The 17324-nt window shown below is 46.7% G+C and overlaps 1 protein-coding gene across 1 annotated transcript in view; it reads left to right on the forward strand.

Annotated features, from left to right (window-relative positions):
• The window catches only part of LOC146182677 (uncharacterized), a 148629-nt gene that overhangs the window by 112084 nt on the left and 19221 nt on the right, over window positions 1-17324 (forward strand). The window lies entirely within an intron of this gene.

Consider the following 17324-nt stretch of genomic DNA (forward strand, 5'->3'; position numbering starts at 1 on the left):
GTTGGCACATTACTGCGTGTTCCTCCTAGCTGCCTCTACCTTAGGTGGGCCACCTGCTTGTGTACCATCATTGGGAGTCCTCAAGTGACATTTGCAGTTAGGGGTGCATATGCTGCGACCTGTTTTTTCTACTTTTCTTGTGCAGTTGATGGGGGGAGAGAAGGAGCATCATTTTTGATTGCTCACATCCTCTAAGTTAGTGACGATAGATTAGAATGTTTTTCATTCTGAAGACGATTGATGGAATGGTAACTGTTCGTGCATATTTACTAGTTTTTCAGTGAAACCTCGTTATAATGAACAGTAAAAAAATCGGAAAATAGTTCGCTCTATCAATAATTCGTAATATAAAATTTCGTACAAAATACTTGCAAGAGCATCAAAATTCAATCGGAAAAGACACAGCAACTCGGAGGGTGCCTACTTGGGTCACGTCTATTTATTTACACGCAAAGAACTGTGTTATTGGGCCTGCTTTTTTGTATTGATCGCATTCCATATCACGCCCTGTTCCACCAATATTCAAACACTCAAAAAGGGAAAACCCACTGCTCTCGATAGCACTGCAGTGGCGGCGCAGTAAATCCAATGCAGCAAGCGCCTCTTGTGAAGTCTGAATGTTCTCATCGTCCTCACGGTCAGCCTGAGCTTCGTCAAACTTCCACTGCGATTTCGGCGTCCGTCAGTACAGCCGTGGTCGCCGCGACATCTTCGCCACCTACAAAGTCCTCTACAGTCATTGTTGCGGGCATGTCACCAACAAAACGCGAAAAATCGTTCCAGGCTCATCGAGCTCGCGTTGCTCTGCTTCTGCTTCGTCGGGATCGTCCCCATCATCACTTGATGCACGGGCCTCTGCTGGAACAAAACCTGCGTGCCGAAAGCAGTTGGCAATCGTTTCACCTTTCACGCTGTCCCATGCCGCTTTACAGTCGAACCCGGTTATATCGAACCTGGATATATCGAATTTTTGGTTATATTGAACTCACGGAATATCCCCTTGAAAATCCCATGTAAAAGTATAGGGAAGCCGCGTCATATATCGAACTCAATTTCGCCGATCGTTCGATATATCGAACTCCGCACCACGCACTGGAAAGTGTGCCTTCCCCAAAGACGATCGCATCACCCTTGGCCGTTTGCCGCGTGACGTTTTCAAGCCACGCGCAGAAGGAATGAGAGGGGACAGTTCTGGACAGCGCCGCGCCCATTCCCCAAAGGCGCGCGCATCTGCAGTTATCGTTTCCCGCGCGCCAACACATGACGTTTGCAAGCCATGTGCGTGGGTGTGCCCATTCTTTTGCCGAGCTCTCTCCTTCAGCACGCGCTACGCATGCGCCAAGCCAGCTCAGCCCGTTTTCAGACAGACGTGGAACGCTTTCTCCAGCGTGTGTTGCGAACCCTCTGCGCGCGGCGGCTGACGTGGCTATGGCACCTGCGGACGTTAAGAAGTGGCAGCTCTCTCTGTTCTTTTTTTCTTTTTTTTTTTTTTGCGAGAGTCAATCTTTCTTATCGTTGTGCTGTACGCGCGACGTAGCGTAAGATATGGCGGCTGCGGACCTTAAGAAGCGGCAGGCTTTTTTTTTTTTTTTTGGCGGGAGCCGTTTATCTTTGCATGTATGAATCAACGGAAGCACGCCGTCAGCTGCTGCGATCATGACGCCCGCCCCAAGCGCGGCGTGATAAATCGAACCAGGCTTGTGCAATCAAGCCATCACGGGCACTTTGCCAAGTTCGCTCCCCGCCACCGAAGGAGCTACAAAAAGATAAACGCGCCCCGACGTTATCGCTGCGCAACATCTTGCCACGCTGCCAAGAAATGAGCCGTGGATGCGACGACCGAAACGGAGTGACGCGCGCCATCGACATGCAAGCGAAAACGCTCGCGATTTTCTGCCGCAGCGACACAGAAACCTTGTTTTGAGCTGCCGCGGTTGCTCGAGCGGCCAGCGGGACGCAGTTCCAACAAGTTGGAAATTTTGCGCTCTGTCGCTGCCGCTCGTCGCTGAGATCGCTCAATCGCTTGCATGTAATCGAGCTGGCTTTTACGCATGTTTTTTTTTTTTTTTCAAATTCTCGGGTGCAAAAGTGGAGAGCAGGTTCATTATGCGAGTGGGTTGATTATGCGGCAAATACGGTATCGTTTTTTTCGCATCGTAAGTGCCCTCACAAGCCAATTTCTGTATATCGAATTATCAATATATCGAACTTTTTCGCGATCCCCTTCGAGTTCGATATATCTGGGTTCGACTGTAATGCTCCCAACAAGTCGATCTTCAAGTCCTGCTCCATAAGAAGCTTCACGAGAAGTGTCAATCAGTCTCCTCTTGTAAACTGCCATGAAGGCCCTGATTTTACCTTGAGCTTGGTCTTTAACGTCAGTGCTGCTCTTTTTTTCACAGTCACCGCCATCACAGCACTACGCACACCCACGCACCACACTCGACACGACAACTGACGCAGCTTCCGCCGAACGCTACGACGGCCACGCCGCTGCCAACATTAAAACCTAAAAACGCGAACGACTCAGAAACCAAAAAGGCAAAAGCAACATTCGATCGCGTCACTGCAGCCGCTGCTGAAGCGGCGCTGTCAGCGATTGTGAGATGTGAACGATTTCTCATGGCTTCCGAGATCACCTCTGCTCGCACAAACAGGCATGTGGTTGGGATTTCGGAGACCTTTGATTTCTTTGGCTGTCAACTCCCAGTGCCGTCGTGGCGTCTGTGGCGCTGTCAGCGCCTGCGAGGTAGTCCTGAACGTTTGCTGCGCCGCACAACGCAGATGTAGTGCAACGAAGCCTGCCTCCTGCTATTAAAGTGAGGTAGTGCTTGGCGTCGCGAAGTTCATAATATCTGTTTTATGCCGAACCTCGTTCACTGTGAGAAGTTAAAAATACATGTGTTTGATAAAAATATTTCGGAAGAGTTCGATATATTCAATAGTTTGTTATATACGAGTTCGTTATTGAGGTTTGAGTAGTAACTGTCTTGTTATGGTTCTCTGAAAGGCCTGTCACACTACCACGTCATGCCGTTGAAGCAGACATGACGACACCGATGGTTGGCCAATTCGTTGGCAGACCGTGTCTGTGGCAGACCAAGCTTTCATACTAGGTCGACAACAATCAACACGACCGAAATCAGAGATCCTGACCTACATTTCTGACTTATGTGTGAGCGCGAGCAGCCAATATACTAGGACCGCCAAATACGTGCGGGATATGTCGAACGGCAGCATTTTCCAGTGTGCCGAGTAAACTGTAGATTTGCATTGCACGTCCAAGTCGCAACCAACGCGAGCTGCCATTCCGCATTTGCAAAGTGCACAGAAAAGTGCAAAATGAACTAGTTCGGTGCTAATGACGTGACTGTGCGAAGAAAGGAGGACTTGCAGAACGAACAACTGCCGTTCGGTCCTACCGTCGGGCCTTTGCAAACCGCCGAAGGTTTCACCAGCTACTGCACTGCGCGGCATGATTTAAAAATATCGGCACTTCACTCTCTGCAAGCTGGGCATTCTACAGCTAAGCGGTAAACTCCCATATTCTCTACTGCCTGCGAGATTTTCACACCAAAAAAAAAAAAGACAACATATCAGGTGAAACTGTAAGTCGACGCCTCGGGCACAAGTTTAGGCTTAGCTTTCGTCACGCAGTGGTTACCACAGATTGCTACAAAGCAGGCGGTTGCAAGTTCAGTCCCCCGTAAAACTCTTTATCTTTTTTTTTTTTATATACGAGCTCATATTTGCCCGCGATTTGCTTTTATTTTTCGAACACAGCTTATCTGAACCAGCAACCACTGCCGGGATATACTGGGCAGTATTCAGTCTCGGCCCATAATCACGAATGTCGAGTTGCTTGTTTTGTTACGAAACAGAATTGAAAATAAAGTGTCCCTTCCTATGCTACTATGAAATTATGAGATTAAAGCAAGTAAAAAAAAATAGGGAGAAAAAGAACAGTATAGTGGCACAAGAATAGAGTGGGAACAAGAGAGCAGAGTTGGTGGGACGTCTCATACACTGTATCGCTAGTGTGACATAGCAGTTGGGCGACCGTCGGCCGATGGTCGTCTTGCTAGCGATGCGATGCTGACACCGACGATCAGCCGACTGTTTCTGTTGGCACAATGCGACATAGATGCAGACATCTGGAAATCATTGGTCTTGGCAGACCGAATTGGCGTCGTGTCGTGCTAGTGTGACAGGCCCTTTAGAGGAGGCCTGCATTTCAGCATGGCGAATTTGAAGCATCATTTGTTTTTGAAAAAAAAAGTGGTTTAAATCCTGAGTGGAGCAACTTGTCTTTAGATGTTACTCGTCCTTTTTAGCTATATGGTAATGGCTATGAATATGAAGTTCTTATATTTTTGTGATTTTGTTTTTTTGGTAACTTCCACATACTGTCGAGTCCACTTATAACAACATTCAAGTGCCACGAAAATTCTATTGTTATAATTGATTATTGTTATAAACGGTTTGTACGAAAAAAGCATAACGCAAAGAGGGGTCACGGACGGCAAGCGACTTGGAAGCTCTGCCAAGGCATCGTTTTGATGGCCACGAAAGGGGCTTTTTAAAAAAATATGAGAATGTTGCCACGGCCACCTCTCAGCCCGAGAAATCACGAAGTAACGCTTGAGTGAAGAGAGAGACAAAAATTTTTTTAAAAGATGCCACCTGGCTGGAAGTCCACATTGTTAATGAGCAGGGCAAATTGCTTCACCTTTGTGGCCAGAATTGGCCGCGTGATAGGCAAGTTTTGGGCACAGGTGCCAAGAAATCGTAGAGGGCTTCCTCCACCTCCTTATAGGTACCTTGTTGAACGCGTTTGTGTCCACTGTAAAGTCAGGACTTTTCTTTGTTGAACTTCTCAGCGGAGCGGATGACCGTCGGTTGCGATAGTGCGTACCTCCTTACCAAGTCAGATGCTTTCTTTCCTTCTTTGTAGTCCTTCACAATATGGCACTTTGTCTTCAAATCGATAGTCGTGCGCTTTCTCTTCACCGGCAGCGTCATCCGATAATCAGCGGGCAGATCAGCCATCTTCCATTTCAGTGGCGATTCAAACGAGACGGAGAAACCACGTGGCCAGGAACGCCTTAGGACGCAGTCAACTTGCACAATCAACCAAATCGGTTGGCAGAACTGTGCAGAATGAGAGGCGAGCGAGCCGATCAGCGCTGTCGCGCGTTGGCGAAGTTCATGCATGTTTCGGAGGGTGGCACGGCATAGAGCTATGGGCGCTGCCCTTTTGTATTCATGCTTTAGCAGCAGTGCAAAAGGAACAGAGACAAGTGGAAGGAGGTACACAACGACGGCGCTGAACTTACAACTGCCTTTATTAGGAAAAACACAGATCAATACCGTATACACGCGTGTAATGGCCGCACGCATGTAATGGCCGCACCCCGAACTTTAGAAAGCAAATTGGGAAAAAAAATCTTTTAAAAAATTTCCCGAGTAAAAGCCGCACCATGAGTTTCAGGAAGTTGGGCAGTGCCGTCTACTGTGCGGTGCAAGAAATACGGAACGTTTTGTGGTTACTGCCGCCAGGTGGGGCCCAAAAATCAAGTGAAAGCCAAAATGAAGCGTAAGGTTAGAAGTAGAATTGCCAATAAGATTTAAGAACAAAATATTTGAGGAAAAAAAAAGTCGGGCATGAGGGCAGCGGCCAGCACCTCCGTTACAAAGGGGGCGCTCCTAGCCGCAGCGATGCCCGCCCTTTACAAAGGGTGAGGCCAGCAAATCCAATCCAATCCAAGTCTGTTCGCTCCTCCGTTTTACAGCCATTTCCTCGATCGCCCGAAGCATATCACGTGCGATCTCGCAATAGGAACGCATCGCTGCCCTGATTTGTTCTGCGCTCATGAGCTGAAGATTTTCTTTTTCCTCGATGGGAAAATATGTTAGTTATACCGCTCACTTTCAGCTGAAAGTGATTCACTACGCGAAAGAAGGAAAAAGAGAGGCTGGACGAAAGTTCGGCGTTGACGAAAAATGTGTATGGCGATGGTGCTCCCAAGAAGATGCCCTCAGGAAAACAAGTCCCGATGAGTTCGGAGGAGGAGGAGGACGACAATGAGGAATGATGTTTTGGACACGGGACGAGCCTGAAATCCCGACGAGTTTAGCGGAGGAGGACGAGGAGTTTTTTGACAATAATAAAGGCAGGTACCACCGCAAATAATTTTTTTCGCTGACTTTTTTCTCACGTAATCGCCGCACCCCCTGATTTTCACCCCAATCTCAGAAAAAAAAGTGCGGCCATTACACGCATGTATATGGTATATACTCTACTCAATCAGCGCCCATGCACAATGTCAAAAAACATGCGTCAAACCCAGACGTACTTATCAGGACAAAATCAATTTCAAATCGACATGCGTGTGCAATGAGCTTTTAACCTTTGTGAAGTAGGCTCATTTCTCTGGCTGATAAAGACACGGATGGTGTGCTGACACACCCGTCTGTTTTTCTGATGATATGGAAAGCCTCAGCCAGCTCTTTTGTGCGCCGGTCATTATGCGCAAACAACGCTTCTGTATCTACAAAAAATGGAACACATTTACATGAAAAGCAATGTTTGGCTAGGTTTGTGGCTTGTTTGTCTAATGCATTACAATGCTCCATGAGCCTAACATTGATACATCTGCCAGTTTGGCCGATGTACGTTCGGCCACATGAGAGCGGTATTTGGTACACAACACCCTTTTGACACAGAACGTACCTACTCAAATGATAATTATTACACTTATGTCCTTTGCGTCCTTCACTCTTCCTTTGAACGGCAGCCCCCAATTTTTCTAGTTTGTTAGGGGCTGAGAATAACACATCCACTCCGTGCTTAGCTCCCACTTTCTTTAACCTGTGTGATAAGGCATGCACATATGGCATAACCGCCACCTTCTTGCGTTCTCTAGGAACCTTTTGCAGCTCAGAACCGCGTTCTGAATATTTTAACATTCGGATAACTTTGTCTGCACAAGATACTAGAACGGCAAAAGCTAAACCTCGAAGGACTGGCTAAGAAAGTTAAAGATGCTGAGGCCTCTGTTCTGGAAATTTTCTTTTCAGCTAAAACACATAAGCCCAATATTCCGTTCAGAGCTATTGTTTCGGAGCACTACACCTGGCAGTTCGTTGTGTCTTCATACCTTTCAAAACATTTGTCGTCATTACAAGTAGCCGACCCCTTCCAGGTACCTAATTCGGAAGCAGTGACAAGATTTCTAATGGACAACAAATCTGTTCCTCACACCGGGTTTAGTGTGGACGTAGTTGATTTGTATTATTCGCTTCCACATAGCCAACTGATGCGGTATGTGCGACAATGTATTATGGAACACAGTGACGAATGCTTGTTTCAGAATAACTGTGGAATTTTAACGCAATCATTCTTGGAATTGCTGTCTTTTTATCTCGATAATACCTATGTTATGTGGGATGGTAAGATTTTTATGCAGAAATCGAGGGGGTGCATAGGCGCTAAAGTAGCCCCTATCCTAAGCAACATTTTCCTAAGCCAGGTTGACAAGAAAATAGAGATTGATCTAGATGGAACTGTATCCCGCATTTTCCGCTATGTGGACGATTTCCTTGTGGTTGGAGGGTCCCTGGAACCTGAGGATGTGACACGAGTTCTTGAAGAGTTCGCAAGAAATGGGTCGGGACCGAAATTCACGCACGAAATTCCTCAGGGAGGTGTTCTTCAGTTTCTTGATTTAAAATTGACGTTTCAGCCGGACCATATCTGTTGGCAGTATTCTCCCAGAAGTGACAAGCCCTTGCTGAATTATAAATCCTTTCACTCTAAGCTTGTGAAAACCGCTATAGTTTATAGTTGTTTAAGGATGGCAGTTCAAAAGTCTTGCCCTCATCAAATGAGCACTAGTGTCGCCACTCAGATTAAGAGATGTAAGGATGCGGGATACCCTGACGCCGTTCTAGTATCTTGTGCAGACAAAGTTATCCGAATGTTAAAATACAGTCGAGCTCACTTATAACGGCCCCACTTAAGACGAACTTTCGCTTATAACGAACGAGACTGGAGCGACCGCCAAAATATACATTACTTCAATGGCACAAGATTGCACGTATAACGAACGTCTATGAGCGCTGCCGATCTGTTACAGCGAACGGACGGCGTAAACCCGGCGCCCCGATACGAGATAACGATGGGCTCCCATCCCTTTTGGTCTGTTTTCGCAATCCTCCTCGCAAGCGAGCTACCCTTTGCTCGCCGACGCGCGCTGCCTACGAGTGTCGGCGCGTGGTGTGGCCTCCAAGGCCACGCTGCCGCCCCTCCTCGCAACTCCGCTCCCTTCTCCTCTCGCCATTCCCTCGTCTTCGCCTGTCTCCACGGCGCCGGCCGCCGGCATAGTCTTCGAAGTTTCCTCGTTTCCTGGCTGTTCCATTGAGCGGCCGTGCCAGGGGCGCGGGGCACCAGGAGGCAGGCCTCTCCATACGCTAGCGGTTGTACTGTTTGCACGGGCAAACTGAATGCGCAGCGGCGCGCGCGCGCCGCTGCATTCAGTATCGCGGTGACGGTTCGTGGCCTCCGAGATTTGCGGAGGTAATTTCGGAGGCCATGGGCGGTTGAAAGCAACTACGGTAGGAGCCAACAGGTGGCAGCACTGACGCTCAGGGATGCCTCTCATTGGTCTCCCTGCTGCATACCATGCCCCGCTGTGTGTCCGTTTCGTTCCATTCCTTAGGCACTTCCTCGCTTGCCTCGCGTGATTGTCGCACGTGCGCACGTGCTCCGTCAGTTGCGGCGCTTTGTTGTCATTTTCGTGTGTGTGGTGTGAGCGCTTCGTCTGTCGGGCCTGAGTCGTGTAATTCGGGATGGCGGACGGGAATTGCCTGCCTCCAGCGGTCACGAAACGAAAAGCGCTGGACATGGCAACGAAGTGAGCAATTGTGACTGAACTGTCTCAAGGTGCTAAAAATTGCGAGCTGGTGAAGAAGTACGTGTCGAAATGAACCATCTCGACAGTTCTAAAGAGTAAGGAAAAGATCGCCAGCTCCGACGCCAACACAGCGGACAGAAAGCGCCTGCGGAAGGCCACCTATGCGGACGTAGAGGATGCGCTGCTGAAGTGGTTCGTCGACGCACGGGCTTGCAACATTCCGATAAGTGGACCAATGATGCTGGGCGAAGCCAAAGACTTCGCATTCCTACTAGATTTTCCCGACTTCTGCCCAGGCAATGGCTGGCTACATCGGTTCAAAGTGCGGCATGGGATTGTTTTTAAATCGATTGTCGGGGAGGCGCGTTCGGTAAGTGACTAGGACGTTGCCAATTGGCTTGCAACAAACCGAGCCATTATTGCAAGCTACGCGGAGCAGGATGTGTATAACGCAGATGAAACTGCATTATTTTATCAGATGCTTCCAGACAAGACGCACTCCATGAAAGGGGAGTCATGCGCTGGCGGTAAACACAGTAAAGTGCGCGTTTCAGTTCTTCTGTGCACTAATTTCATTGCATTCAGCCCTTGAGATGGTGAAGGCGGCCTGGGCGGAGGTGACGACCGCTTGCGTGCGAAACTGTTTCCGCAAGGCCGGCTTCGTCGACGCAGTACCAGACGTCGGGCCTGATGCCTCCGATGATGATGATTTCGGCAGCGATTTGTGGCAGCGCGTCGTCGACTCCGACATGGGAGGCCCTGGCATTGGTTGGCAGGATTTTATTTCTGCGGATGAAGACGTGAATATTGTGGAACCGTGCACGGACGAAGGCATCATTTCTGAAGTGCGGGCCGAGAGTGACGCGGAAGAATCAGATGAAGATGAAACGTCTGAGCCAGCACCCGTAAGCACATCTGTAGCAATGGGCTATATAGAGGGCCTCAGACAACTTTTCTATGCCAAGGGACTCGGCGAAGAGCACGCAAGTGTTTTAAATAAGCTGGAGACCGCCCTCATCGCATCTGCACTGCAGAAACAGACGAGCATCACAGACTTTTTTGCTAAGAAATAAATTTCGTGTTTTGACCGCCAACTTTTTTTTTTTTCTCTTTTTTAGTTTGTGGTCCAGTTACTACGAACTTCGGGATATAACGAACGGACGCCGCGTGACGCTCAGGTTCGTTATAAGCGGGCTTGACTGTATTCAGAATGCGGTTCTGCGGTGGCGGTTATGCCATATATGCATGCCTTATAACACAGGTTAAAGAAAGTGGGAGCTAAGCACGGAGTGGATGTGTTATTCTCAGCCCCTAACAAACTAGAAAAATTGGGGGCTGCCGTTCAAAGGAAGAGTGAAGGACGCAAAGAACATAAGTGTAATATTAATCATTTGAGTAGGTACGTTCCGTGTCAAAAGGGTGTTGTGTATCAAATACCGCTCTCATGTGGCCGAACGTACATCGGCCAAACTGGCAGATGTATCAACGTTAGGCTCATGGAGCATTGTAATGCATTAGACAAACAAGCCACAAACCTAGCCAAACATTGCTTTTCATGTAAATGTGTTCCATTTTTTGTAGATACAGAAGCGTTGTTTGCGCATAATGACCGGCGCACAAGAGAGCTGGCTGAGGCTTTCCATATCATCAGAAAATCTGCGGGGCAACATAGCGCCCCGCAGAGGCATATTGACCACTTTTTCAAGCCACTCACTAAATAAAGTGACTTTTTTTCGCATGAATTTGTTTTTTCGGACTGCCTGGCTTTCCGGACGCTATCTCGGCTTGAGTGTCCGAAAAATCGGTCTGCGACTGTATTTGAACTTTAAAATGAGAATGAAACTGCAGCAGGAACTGTGTTGTCTGGCACAGTGTAGTAAGCTGAAGGAGGCTTTGAGCAAATAATGCAGTTGCACAGAAATTGCATCTGCTGGTGAAAAGAGTTGTAGTTACGCATAAGCTTGCCTTTGAGGGTACGGTGTGACAGTGTTACCGGCTCCCATTTGCAGCTGCCTTTTTGATTCTCATTCGCGTGCATGCACGTTGCGATTTGCCTAATCAGTAATTTCTTAATTTTTGCATCTATTATTATCTCACAGACACACCTTAGTTTGTTATGTGAACAATCAGCCTGCATAGATATAAAGTCCCACTGTAACCATGCCGTACAAGCGTGCCTGCTTGGCCTAGGGGTAGTGCATGTCTGGCGTGGAATGCAAAGTATCTGGAGTGCTGAATTTCTCTCAGCGTCCCATCTGAATTGGGAAGCCTGTGTTGGCAGCTCCTTCCAGTTTGGCCATTTTGTGTGGTTGCATAATATCGCACCACCCTTTCTCCAGTCGGTGCCCGGCCACGTCAGCTGCCATCTACCACCTGTCAGAGCCATGCCTGGGATTTGTCCTCATAACGTTGATGCTAGATTTTGTGGAGAATGGGGTTTTAGCGCTTTCGCATTAATTGCTGCCACCACGTGACTGCTGTGCTTTATATGGCACAGTGTTATCGCATTATGTTAAACCAAGTATACAAGTCACCAGCGCTCTCGGTTTGCACACTGGGTTTAACAGTATGTCCAGAAGCCTGCACAAATCATGTTGCAACCCATGTGACATTATTATTCCTTTCACGCCATAGGTCAGCAAAATCACATGTACTCATTCAGGCTCACTCAGACTCATGAACTCAAACCGGCATGGTGACGATTCACTCGGGCTCACTCACTCATCTCAACTCACTCATGTTTGACGCGCAACTTATCAGGACTCACTCATTTAGACTCACCACTCATCTGAACTCACAATCATCATGGACTCACTCATTTCAACTCACGACTCATTTTTGACTCACAACTCATCTGCGCTGACTCAGACACGACTCGAACTCAGATTCATCTGGACTCGCTCATTTCAACTCACGACCCATTTGAGCTCACTCGTTTTGACTCATTGGGTTCACTCATCATAGACTCACTCATTTCCACACTCGACAAGTAACGAGTGACGGTCCTAAAGCTTGTATAGGTAGACGGAAGACAGTACAGAGAAACACGTGGGAATAAATGGAAAAAAATGTGTAATATTACAAGATTAGACCGTTTTCTTCAGCAATGAATGAGGTCAAAGGTTACAGGAAAAGGAAAAAATATGGTAGGGATTATCTCTTAAGCTGATTATTGTACGAAAACCTGGTCTTTTAGCTATAGCACGGGCCAAATTTTTGATATGGCTATGGCCGATTTGGTGGCTGCCGTCTTGTCGGGCACAGTCAATAATGGTTGGATACCGATTATAAAGATGAAACATCAAAGGCGGTGTGGGCCAAATTCTAGAAATGGTCATGCCTAACTTTAGAGGTAACTATTGTGCCGAGCATGGTCATTGCAATTAGGAACTGATCGCTTTTGATATAAATTGGCCAAAATCAAATTTCGAGATTTCGAGGCTGGGACTCAATAAACTTTTTTCTTTTTAATTAAGTCTAACGTAATGAATGTTATGCTTGCAGCTGGAGTGTTTTGCTGCACTGTGGAGGCTAATGTGAACCGGTATGTGCTACCATTGCATCAGCAGAAATTGGATGTGCAGACATGTGTCATAGTGCCCTACCACGATGTAGCATGCTGAAGGAGCGTGCAGTGGAGGATGGAACTCACTTCACTGCCTGCAAGAGTTTCGATTGGTTGTTACCTAGACCCGTGTTCCTGCTTTTCAGATATGGCATATGCTCCTCCTTGACCATGCTTGGTGACAGTGGCTAGACTTATATGGAGTACTGGAAACATGTCAGCACCCTGAGGGGTCATTCTCATCCTTCAATGTAGCTTCCAGAGAAGTAGCAGAAATCGAGTAGTTTGTGAAAACAAAAACTATAATTTAATTCCAATTCAGAATGGCAGTGGAGGCTGTAAAAGGAAGAGGGGAATTCTATTCCACTTCGATGCACAGTGCTTGGACATGGTCACCTTTTCAGGAATGCTAGTGTTGGTATCCTGAGCTTTGAAAAGCATTGAGAACAGGGAAATTGTGCTGTTTTTGCAATGAACGGTAAACAATGCAGTTGATGGGAAATGTTACTTTAAAGGTCCTTTTCATTTATATGTTCTGTAGTTGGGGGTTGCATGAAAAGTTGATGGAAGGGAACAAGCTTGTGCACGTTCATGTGCACTCACTATTTCATGAGTTGTGTTTACATTTTTTTACAAGCAATGCTGCTGCCTGGTGTTCAGGTCATGAGCGTTCACTCTATGTTGCTGCATGTATCTGATTCTTTTTTTTCCCAGAAAAATGATCTGAAATAGAGGGGTCAACCAATGAATGATGTTGCAGGGTCTCGGGTAGTTTCAGCCAAGCCACAGGTAACATGCACCTTGTGCCGGAACATGTTTGTAGGGAGATGCATGGAACTCGTTTGTAAAGTTTCAAAGATGTAGAGAGACATTTTTAATTTGTGTAAACATTTGTTATAGTGCAAAAATTCTAATTGTACTTCATTTACCTAGGTTGCTCATACTGGCGGTTCATTTCCCTGAGGGCACTACAGAACACCTGTAATTTTTGAAGCATGCATTGCTTCCGAATCTGAAACACTTAGTCTGCTGGCAGTTTAGTTTGCCGCTGCTGCTGGTCAGCTGGCTGCACACGTTTGGAAGGCAGCATGGACTGGAGTTATCGTTCTTGATAATCATTCACCTTCGATGGTTGGCCTTGCACTGGAATTAATGCCCAGTTTTAGCATGTAAGCATTAGTGCCTCTGTGTTGAAAAAAATTATCCAGGGGCAGCATCGACCATTTAAAGCCTCTCAACCTGGAAAAATTACGAGCTTGCCTCTGGCAGGGGGATTGGTCACAGGGTTGTGTGAAGTCACAAGACCCGATGGCCTGATTGAGCAGCTCTTTTCATACAGAAGGGTGACATGAAAATTCAACACACGGGGGCCCTTGCATTCAGCCTTTGAAACCTCGCAGCCTCGAAAAACCAGGTTCATTCCTCTGGTAGGTGGTAGTTGGAAGGTGGCATGGCTTGGCATCGATTGGTTGGAGGTGCCATGACACGATAACATAACCATGCAGCATAGTGCAGGAAATGCTCTTATGTGTGTCATGAATCTCACTGATCATTCGTGAATTTTTTGCTTTTAGCTGCGTGCACCACAATACCATCCCACAGAGGGAAGATTGTCCATTGCATCGACATATAGATCTACTTTAGAGGAAGCAAAATGCAAGCATGCTAGGTGTGTTCTTACCACGGTGCAAGATATATAGGTGGGGACGCAGCGGGCCACGCCGGTTCCAGATAAAGTCCCCTAGTTCGTCTAAGCCGTACGAGATGGCAGCTCGCTCAGCGGCCTGTGACGTAGGGGGAGGCAATGCTTTCCTATGGAGAATACACGCTTTTTGAGGGCCATTTTGTCGTAAACAGTAGCCGATGATGAGAGAAAAATATTTTTGCCGCACTGTTTTTGTCTACGTCCATTATTCAGTGCAGTTTTGTGAATCTGTGGCTTCGTGCATGCCAAAATCAAAGCGCAGAAAGGGAAGAATTTTTAGCGTGGAATTTGAACCTGCTGCATAAATAAGCGGCGGCACTTTTACAACAAAGCATTAACCATTGGTTGTTTTGTTTGTTCTTTGATTTTGCTTCTTTGGTTCGCGCGTCAGTGTGCCCGCTCATCTTTTCGCCCTCTCCACACATACTCGTTTGACCTTTAGTTTGCTTCTTACTTTATTCCTTCCTTAACCCCTTAACCGTTTCGGACGAGCTGCGCTCGTCCTTGCAAAGCCGTCCCCAAACCGTTTCGGACGACTATAGCTCATCCTCGCTGAATAGGTTCTTCCCTTCAGCGTTTCAACGAGCAGCGCTCCTTGTGGCTTAGATGGCATTTTGCTCGACAGATGGCAGCACTGACCTGTTAATTTCGTTTTTTTCTACCACATAAACATCTTTTACGTATGGCAACATAATAACCGAAATCAGCACTAAAAAAATAAGCAGTTTTGTTAAGAAATTCGTTGATATAACAAAGCGGTGAAGGGGTTAAATTAGAGGTCCTTAACTGCGTTCTGCTAGCTCCCACTGAACACCCTCTCCCCCCTCACTTTCTCTATACCATTACTTCTCTTTCTTTGCTACTTTTTTCCTTTCTTTTATTCTAAGGGTACAGGGCACAGTAAAGAAGGGAAGAAAATTTCACAACAATGGAGAAAGAACACCAAGCATAACTTATACAATACTAAACAATAGAGGTAAAATTATGGTTACTTTTTCTTGAATCTGCATTAGAGATTGACGAACAATAATGTGATGTGCGCCAAAACAGCATATAAGTCAGTTGATGAACACAGATTACTCAGCACGGTAAGGAATGTTTTGAGCTGGATGGGATTATTGATGCTCGTTAAAAATGCGGGCAAGAAATTTCATTAATTACGAGGTTGTTAGAAAATATGGTTGTACACATGTCACCGTATTGCAATGGCACACTGAGACTTTTCGTGGTTACGACGATAAGAAATGAAGGGTGGCGTGCGCGTACGGACCATGCACAGGGACTAGTTGATTGAAACCAGTTGATTGAAACCTATTTTAGAGTGTAAATTTTTCATTACCTAACTAGTCCCTCGCTTGATCGCCGTCGGCGTAGGCCAAGATCCTGTGTGTCGACGGCTTGTTATGTGAACGGAAGCACCGGCAGCCCGCCAGGTGAACTTGGCAGCGTGCCAACTCGCTTCGTCATTGCCTGCATGTCTAAAATCCGGACAAGATGTGCAAAAAAGGTACAGCGGGCGCAAATGCTTACGCGTTACGGGGATCGTGCAGTGGTTAGTGCAGGCGAGGTTCGTGCAAATATTGATAGCGGTGGGGCTTGTTTGAGACTAAAAAGCCTTAAATCACGGCAGCATTTGTTCTGCTTTTCGTACATATGAATCATCCGTGCTTTTGTTTGCTTGCTTATCTCATTCGTCCATTCAGTCGTTTGTACGTTAGCGATTTTTTTTATATATAAGCAGTATGAGGTGCTGTTGGATTTCATTTGTTAAGTGGTTAAGAATACCCTACAAAATTATTTATATTTTTCTTCCATTCACATGTGGGATTCACTTTCCCTGCCCTATTTACGCTATCCAAAGTGAGAAAACTGTGCTTCCAGAGCGCCTTGGAATGAATGACCATGACTTAATGGCTGACTGATGTGCTGCTCACTCCACAATATTTCAACATAAAGTGCAACTTCAACATTCTCTTCGCCTCATTGTTAGGATTTAAATTACGTCAATAGTATTGACAAGCCAATAAATTATTCTGGGCTTCGCTTCTGCAGTGATGCAATGTGCACCACTTAAGAATAAAGTGCTATGCTGATGCTCCTGGCGACGACGGAGAAGCAGATCAGGCCACCGAACGGCTCGCGCAGGAGAAACGCGTATTGCAATATCAGCTGGTTGCTATTGCAACAGCGCCGTTGATGTATGTGTTTTTTTCTTCTGGCGAAGAGTCACTGCTACATCGGTGCTGACTCTGTGATCAGCGGCCCGGTTTGGAGGAGCGCGGCTGGTACTTTATCTGGAAACTTGCGTTCAGTACCTCGCCCGTGCTGTCATCATCATCATCATCAGCCTGACTATACCCACTGCAGGAAAAAGGCCTCTCCCATATTTCTCCAATTAACCCAGTTCTGTGCTAGCTACATCCACTTGACCCCTGCGAACTTGTTAACCTCATCCGCCCACCTAACTTTCTGCCACCCCCTGCTACGCTTTCCTTCCCGTGGAATCCAGTTTGCTACCCTAAGCGACCATCGGTTATCCTCTCTTCGCACTACATGTCCTGCCCATGCCCATTTCTTCTTCTTGATTTCCACTAGAATGTCAGTAACTTGAGTTATTTCTCTGACCCACTCTGCACGCTTCCTATCTCTTAAATGTTACCCCTACCATTTTTTGTTCCATGGCCCTCTGAGTTGTCCTCAACTTAAGTAGAATCCTCTTGGTTAGCCTCCACGTTTCAGCCCCATAGGTGAGTACAGGTAAGATGCAACTGTTGTATACTTTCCTCTTGAGCGATACCGGTAAGCTAGGCGTGGAGTATATTTCGCAGGTACCCCACACAAGAAAATCTCCTAATTTTCAAAAAGGCTAGAGCTAAAGCGCGCTATGTACGTCGTACTGCTGAAAAAGCTTCATGGCAGCATTACATCTCTTCTCTAAACAGTCATATAACATCCAAGGATATGTGGGCACAAGTAAATAAATTAAATGGCAAGTACTCCCCGTTTACAGTTCCTCTCCTTACAGACCCAAATACCCAGACAAGCATTCAAGAGCAAGCGGACATTTTAGGTGAACATTTTTTCATGGTATCTAGCTCATCACATTATTCAGAATCATTTTTAAAGTATAAAAGCCAAG

Source organism: Amblyomma maculatum, chromosome 7, assembly GCF_055883805.1.
Source record: "Amblyomma maculatum isolate TAMU_Amacu chromosome 7, ASM5588380v1, whole genome shotgun sequence".
In the NCBI taxonomy this organism is placed as follows: domain Eukaryota; kingdom Metazoa; phylum Arthropoda; class Arachnida; order Ixodida; family Ixodidae; genus Amblyomma; species Amblyomma maculatum.